This window comes from Macrobrachium nipponense, chromosome 12 (genome assembly GCF_015104395.2).
Source record: "Macrobrachium nipponense isolate FS-2020 chromosome 12, ASM1510439v2, whole genome shotgun sequence".
Taxonomy (NCBI): domain Eukaryota; kingdom Metazoa; phylum Arthropoda; class Malacostraca; order Decapoda; family Palaemonidae; genus Macrobrachium; species Macrobrachium nipponense.
In genome coordinates this window covers 25,355,309-25,362,808 of record NC_087205.1, presented here as the reverse complement: position 1 = coordinate 25,362,808, position 7,500 = coordinate 25,355,309, and the positions used below count along the sequence as shown (strand labels likewise).

Genomic DNA, 7,500 nt, shown 5'->3' with positions numbered 1-7,500 from the left:
GGCAATATCCCGAAGGTAGAAGGACGTAAAGGTAGTCTGGTTAGACCAGACCCCTGCCTTCAGGACCTGCGCCACGGAGAAGTTCTTACGGAACGCCAACGAGGGGCCAATACTTCTGACTTCGTGAGCTCTCGGACGGGACGTACGGATGTCGTCACTACCATCAGCCTCATACGCCCTCCTGATGACCTCACGCAGCCAGAAAGAAAGAGTGTTCTTGGATACTTCTTTCTTGGTGACCCCGGTGCTAACGAAGAGGCGTCGACACTCAGGCCTGAGGTGTCGAGTTCTCTTCAGATAGCGCCGTAGCGCCCTCACAGGACAAAGCAGCATCTCATCCATCATCATTATCGGTGAAGTCCATTAGGGAGGGAATCGTGAATGACTCGAACCTGTCGTCAGGGACCGACGGTTTCTGAGTCTTCGCAACGAAGTTCGGGACGAAATCGAGGGCGTCACGGATCCCCATCCCCTGGAGTGTCGTACATCATAGGAAAGACCATGAAGTTCCCCTACTCTCTTCGCCGATGCCAGGGCCAGCAAGAAGAGGGTCTTGAGGGTCAGATCCCTGTCTGACGACTCCCGGAGTGGCTCGAACGGCGTTCGAGTCAAACTCCTAAGGACGAGAGTCACATCCCACGCAGGGGGTGCCTGAGTTCCCTGGGTGGGCAAGACCTTTCGAAGCTCCTCATAAGCAAGGAGATCTCGAACGAGTTCGAGATGTCCACCCCCTCAGTTTCAGGACGAGCGCCAAGGCGGCTCTGTATCCTTTGACTGTGGGGACTGAGAGGAGCTTTCTCTCGGCGAAGAAAAACGAGGAAATCCGCTACCTGCTGAAGAGTGGCTCTGAGAGGAGATAGACCCCGTCTACGACAACCAACCACAGAAGACGGCCCATTTCCCCTGGTACACAGCTGCAGAGGACTGACGGACGTTTTCCAGCCATCTCTGTTGCTGCGCTACGAGAAAAGCCTCTCGTTCGCAAGAGATGGTGGATAACAGCCAGCCGTGAAGACGTAGGGACTGGACTGCTCGGTGGTTTAACTCTCGACGTGTGGCTGGGCGAGAAGGTTGTGCCAAGGGGGAATCTCTCTCGGTTCTCCTGCGAGAAGAGCCAGCAGGTCCGGATACCAAATGGCCTGCGGCCACTTGGGAGCCACCAGGATCATCCTGAGATTCGGGGTGACCAGTGCTCGACTGATCACCTTGCGAATCAGGCTGAACGGGGGAAAGGGGCATAGGCGAAGAGGTTTGTCCCACGGGTGTTGAAGAGCGTCCTCTGCAGCTGCCCATGGGTCCGGCACGGCCGAGAAGAACACCTGGAGCTTCCTGTTGTGCCGGGTGGCGAACAGATCCACGACTGGTCGCCCCCACAGGTCGAAGAGCCTTTCCGCCACGTCCTGGTGTAGAGACCATTCGGTCCCTATCACCTATCCCCGATCCGACGGCTGAGCGTGTCTGCTACTACATTCCTCTTCCCTGGAATGTAGCGTGCCGACAGCTCTATTGAGTGTGCCTGAGCCCCATCGTGCACCTGCCGAGTCAACTGGTACAACGGGAGAGACACTAGGCCCCCCTGTTTGTTGACGTAAGCCACCACCGTGGTGTTGTCGCACATCAACACCACTGAGTGTCCCATCAAGCGGTCCTGAAACTCTTGGAGAGCGAGAAACGCTGCCTTGAGTTCCAGTACATTGATGTGAAGGTGCTTGTCGTTCTCGTCCCACACTCCTGAAGTCAGCAACTCCTCCAGGTGTGCGCCCCATCCCTCGGTCGATGCGTCTGAGAACAGCTGCATGTCCGGGGGGGGAGTGCGCAGAGGCACTCCTCTTAAGAGGTTCCTGTCGTCCAGCCACCAGGCTAGGTCCTGCCCTCACCTCCTGTGTCAGTGACACTGGAAAAAGCTTGGGGGTCCGTCGCCCCTTGCGACCAACCTATCTGTTTAGTCTCCACTGAAGAGACCGCAGGTGAAGACGCCCGTGAGGGACTAACTTCTCGAGCGACGACAGGTGTCCGATCACGACTTGCCATCGCTGAGCTACCTGTTCCTGCCGAGACAGGAACTGGTTGGCTGCCTCCCTGAATCTGCTGATCCGCGAGTCTGCGGGGAAGACTCGCCCTGCTACTGTGTCGATCAGCATAACCCAGGTACTTCATCCTCTGCTTGGGCTCGAGATCGGACTTCTCGAAGTTCACCACGATCCCCAGATCGCGACAGAACTCGAGCAGTCGATCCCTGTCCTGTAGCAACTGCGAGCGGGGAGCTCGCCAGGACTAACCAAGTCGTCGAGATCCTCATCAGACGTATCCCGTGCGAATGGGCCCAAGCAGACACCAGAGTGAACACTCGCGTGAACACCTGTGGGGCGGTTGAGAGACCGAAGCACAGTGCCCACTGAACTGGTACACCGTCCCGTCGAGGATGAAGCGGAGGTACTTTCTGGAGGACTGATGAAATGGGTATTTGGAAATACGCATCCTTCAAGTCCACTGAAAGCATGAAATCGTTCTCCCTGAGGAGTCGAGCACTGAGCGTGCCGTCTCCATCGTGAGCCGGGTCTGGCGAACAAACCGGTTCAGGGGAGAGAGATCTACACCGGGCGCCAGCCTCCCGTAGACTTTTCCACCAGGAAGAGTCGACTGTAAAAGCCCGGTGACTGATCCGTGACGATCTCTACAGCTCTCTTGCTCAGCATGGTCTTTATCTCCTGTCTCAGTGCTACGTCCTTCGATGACTCTGGAACGTACGACTGCTGTTGGACCGGGTTGGAGGTGAGGGGTGGCCGAGATTCGAAGGGTAATAGATATCCCTCCCGAAGGACATCTACAATCCAGTCTCGGCGCCGTAGCGCTGCCAAGTTGCCCAATGGCTGGCCAGGCACCCCCCACATTCCGGCAGCAGGTGAGGGGGAACGCCGTCCCTAGCGTTTCCCCCCTTTCTTCGACTTCTTCCCAGAGCCTCCACGGGATGAGGAGGGCTGGGAGGAGGGCTGGTTACGGCTCCCCTTGCCAGAAAGTCGAAGAAGACAGAGTCATTCCCCGGGGCTTCGACGCAGCAACCGTCTTAGCCGCCGAGGAAGCGCTAGCCGAGCTCTTAGACTTGGCCGCAGTCCGAGGCTGCCCAGAAGCCTTCGAGACTGCCTGGTGAACCAGACGGTCACTGTCGTCAGTGCGCCGTCTGTCCACCGCAGCGTCCACCATCTCTCCTGGGAAGAGAGACGTGGAACTCCGTAGAGGTCCGTTTCGAAGTCCCAACGCCGCTTCACGCCCGGCCGCCCTGGAAACCCGAGTAAGGACAGCGTCCCTTCGTCGGAGAACCAGGTTGGCCCACAGGTTCACCGTCTGGTGGGCAAGGAAGGAGATGGCTCTTCCCCCAGACTGGCAAATTCTCCTGAAGGCCGAGTCATCTTCGGGAGAAATTCCCCCGGAGTTGGCTGCGACCTTAGATACTGTGAGGGACCACAGATCTAGCCAGGAGACGGCCTGGAAAAGCTGCCATGGCGGTAGATTCCAGGCCGAGCCTCCTTGCTGCTCTTGCTGCGAGAACCACAGGTTCTCGGACAGGAGCTGTTGCAGAGACACACCGGGGTCAGCCTAGCTAACTCCGGGTTCACCTGTTTGGGCGGCATCGGGTCTTCAGATGGCACGTAAAACCGCCGCTGTCGTAGCAGAGGAGGTGGAAGCAGCTTGCTCGACCTGCCATACGTTGAGTGAACCGTCTTGTCCGGAGACAAGCGATTCAACCTGGTCCAGCACTGAGTCCGCAAGCTCCGAAAAAAGAACGCGGCAAACCCACCGTCGGTCTGGGTTCCCTCTTCGGGCCCCAGAACCACTCGAGCCGGGACGTGGGCTCGGATGGTGGGAGCGGCGATCCTTCCCCGAGGTCGTTGTGCTGACGAATCAGCGCAATAACCTCGGCAAAGTTCCTCTGGATCTCAGGAGTGACTGCATCCTGCGGAGTTGGACGTCCAGTCCCTCACAAACAGGAGCACCTCCCGAGACCCTCCTCCCTCAAGGAGAGGAGCAGCGACAGCCCCCTCTCGGTCTCCTCCAACCACCTGTGCGTACGACCTGGCTGGTCCGAGAACCGCGCCTGGTGCCTACGACGCGGTGGCGGGATCCTGAGGGGCGCACCCCTCACGATCACTCCTCAATACCTCGCCCCTCCCGGTGTAACCCGAGGAGGTTGAAGGTATGGGAGAGGAAGACCTGACGCTCTCTCCTCGCTCGCTGGTAGAACCAGCGGGCTTGGAGGACTGCAGGCGATCGCCAACCCGCGGTGGCGATCGAGCTGCAGACCTAGTCGAGCCGTCTCGCTGTGGAGAACGGCTGGACCGAGAACAGCGGCCCCGGTCTCGTGTGTCAGAGGAGCTGGTGCTGGTCGCCGTACCCGATCGCTCTCTGTGAGAGCGACGGTCAGGCGACCGGCGAGCTCCACTGTCACGGTGAGATCGGTTGCGTTATCCTTCACGGTGCGTCAGTTCGCTCGGTACCAGGCCTGTGGCTGGTTGCCGGCGAACGGGGGGACCTCTTCCACCCAGCCTCAGCCCGTGGCCGGTCATGGACCGTCACGTCCGCCCGGGTAGCCAGCTGCTCGCCGCGAGAGCGAGAGCTGGCCTGGTGAGAGTCGCGTGAGCGGCTGTCACCAGTCTTCCCTCCGTGCCGTGAACCTGACGCTGAGCGGACTCAGAGGTCTGGTTCCTGGCTGCACGGTCGCTGGTAGGCGACCGTACACTCGGTACCTCTCGCGAACGAGCGGCCGAGCCGGATCCTGCTGCTGTGGCCGAACCACTGACAGCAGGTGAGGAAGTGCCGGTGTTAGCCGGCACCCCTCTGGTCCCCCCGTAGTCTTCTTCCTTGCGGGAGAAGAGACGGGTCCTGCCTCCCGAAGGAGCAGGGCGACCAGCGGAAGAACCCCCCGGCTCACCAGAGCGAGACGGGCCCTTAGAAGTTCCCGAAGGAGACTTCTTAGGGGGGGGGGAGGCGACCTTCTTCTTCTTCGGCGGGGGAGCCTTAGAAGAAGAAGGGGAAGAGGCGGCAGACGACGACGACGACGAAGAAGACGATGAAGACGACGACGACACCTTCCTCCTCTTCTTCTTCTTCGTCGTCAACCTCCTCAGGACCGACTTCAAGATCTGTCATCCAGGACGGAGCCGGGCTGCTGTTGCCGAAGCAACAGGGCCCGGACGTACCTGTCCGAACAGACCAGCATCGGAGCAGCGGCGCCAGGAACAGGAACAACATCAGCAGTGCGAACATCACAGGACGGCAGACGAGACAGCAGGAGCAGGTACAGGTACAGCAGCGGTGGTCACGGCAGGTACGGCAGACTGTGTGGGCCCCCGGTAAACGGGGTGGTCGGAAAACCAGCGGCACAGACATCCTAGGTACCGGTGGGAGGTCCAGGGGCGAGCTCTTCGGGCACATGAAGTCCGGTCGCGGCAGCACGGCAAACCCCGGTGGCGGCATCACACTCCCCCGAGTTACGGCGACTGGCCCCTGCACCAGATGTAGTGGGTGTTAACAGAGGGGGGACCGCGTGCTGGGTGTACACCAGGTGAGGAGTGAAGCATAGCCAGGGTTGTAAGGGTCGTGGTGGTGGCGTGACCGTTGCATGGGTGACCGCCACGGAGCCAGCAAGATGATAGAGCAGCCCCTGGACACTCGGCACGCCCTGCAGCCCCAACGATGCCCACACCTGTCCGAGGTCATCCTTCGCGGCAACCGCACCTGAGGAGGCAAAAGCCGGGTGATTAGAAGGATTCCCTCTACCCGTTCGCGCGAAGGACGAATACGGATAGAGGACCCAGAGTACAACTCTTAGGCGTCAGGGTATCTAGCGCCCTCCTCCACCATCGACATGTCAGGAGAGGAGAAACCTAGACACCCCCCCCGAAGGGGAAGGCGCGAGACGTGGAAGTTGAGCGGGCGGCAGGAAAGAAGACGAAGTGTCCGTCACCAAAGGAGTCGCGGGAGAGCTTTCCGACGACTCCTTTGCAGGCCTTCGCTTCTTCCTGCCCTCATACAAAGTCCACTGCGCCTCCGACCAATCATTACACACATCACAGGGCTCGGCTCGGGTGCATTCGCGCCCCCGACACGAGCACACAAAATATGAGGGTCAATCTCCGGGAACGATCTGAACTTCCCGCATTTACGCCCTTCGATACCCGGGCAAAGTCTCCGTGGGGTAGCGAGGCGAGATTATTCCATCATAATCAATAACTGAGGCAGCAATTAATATGAAAAAAGAGAATAATTGTACTTACAATAACTCTTTCATACACAATTACAACCAAATACTCAGAAAGCAAACGACGAGAACGCGGGCAGAGAGCGTCGAACAACGCTCCATCCACTGCGAGGCCGAAAGCAAAAGTGGTTTGTTTACCTCCCAGTCGCGCGCGCGCGCCTGTCGGACAAGCAGTTAACTACCGAAACCCCTTGTTCGAAAGCTTACGACCTATCCAGCTGCCGCTATACCTTCCTATTGTAAAAGGACCGAAGGTTTGTATGCCGTGTCGGAACAACTGAAAATATATGATAAAAATACAAACTTTTTAATCTTTACCTGATTTTCTTCCACAATTATTCGACTGAAAATTTTAACCTCATATTGAAATTTCACGAGTTTCTGAAAATTTCTTCAATGAGTAATTTTTGTTGTCTCAGAATGATATATATATATATATATATATATCATATATATATATATATATATATATATATATATATATATATTATATATATATACATACGGCTATTAAAGATGCGAAGTGCAATAAATTAGCTTCCCTTGGTTATAGAAGCCATATGGTCCATAAATAGCTAAGTCCTTAAACAGCTTTCTTCAAATTAGATTCCAGTTTGCTTTTAGTAATTTTTTCACCGATAGATCACTATTGAGGGAGACAATTATACTCTTCACGTAGACCTAAATTCGTGTGTCGTTTACTTGCATAGACTGCGATACGTGGGAATGGGATCCAGTTCCAGGATTTTGGAACAAAGTTTCCTCTTTCCAAACCACCATTTCCAGCCACTTCAAGCACAAGGCCATCTGTTTACTAACGCGGGTTTTAAAGTACTGTTCTCTCTCTTTTTTTTTTTTTTTTTTTTTTTTTTTCAAATAGACTGGACTCCCTAATTTTAGAGTCATTGTTCATAAAGTGGATGGAATCGGAACTGAGCAACAACCTGTCCGGCAGACAAACTAGCAAATTATAAGATTTTTGAGAAAGTATACGACAGGTCAACAAACAGCTTTTTTTGCTTTGTGTGACAGTTCTGGTTTGCATTTTCTCTACTTTTTATTTTTGCTTTTTTTTTTATGTTTGTATTTACATGTTGTAATATTAGTTTGTTCTTTCTGTTCTATTTATGTTTAGTTGATTTTTAAAATCCCGGGTTCTATTTGCAAACTAAGCTTTGTTTCATTTTATTTGTTTTACCCATTCTGTTAAAGTTTTAGTAAAAACGATTAATCTTATTGTAATT

At 55.3% G+C, this 7,500-nt stretch overlaps 1 pseudogene; it reads left to right on the top strand.

Moving 5' to 3' along the window:
* Positions 1 to 7,500, top strand: part of LOC135224756 (glycoprotein-N-acetylgalactosamine 3-beta-galactosyltransferase 1-like) — a 21,811-nt pseudogene that overhangs the window by 9,696 nt on the left and 4,615 nt on the right.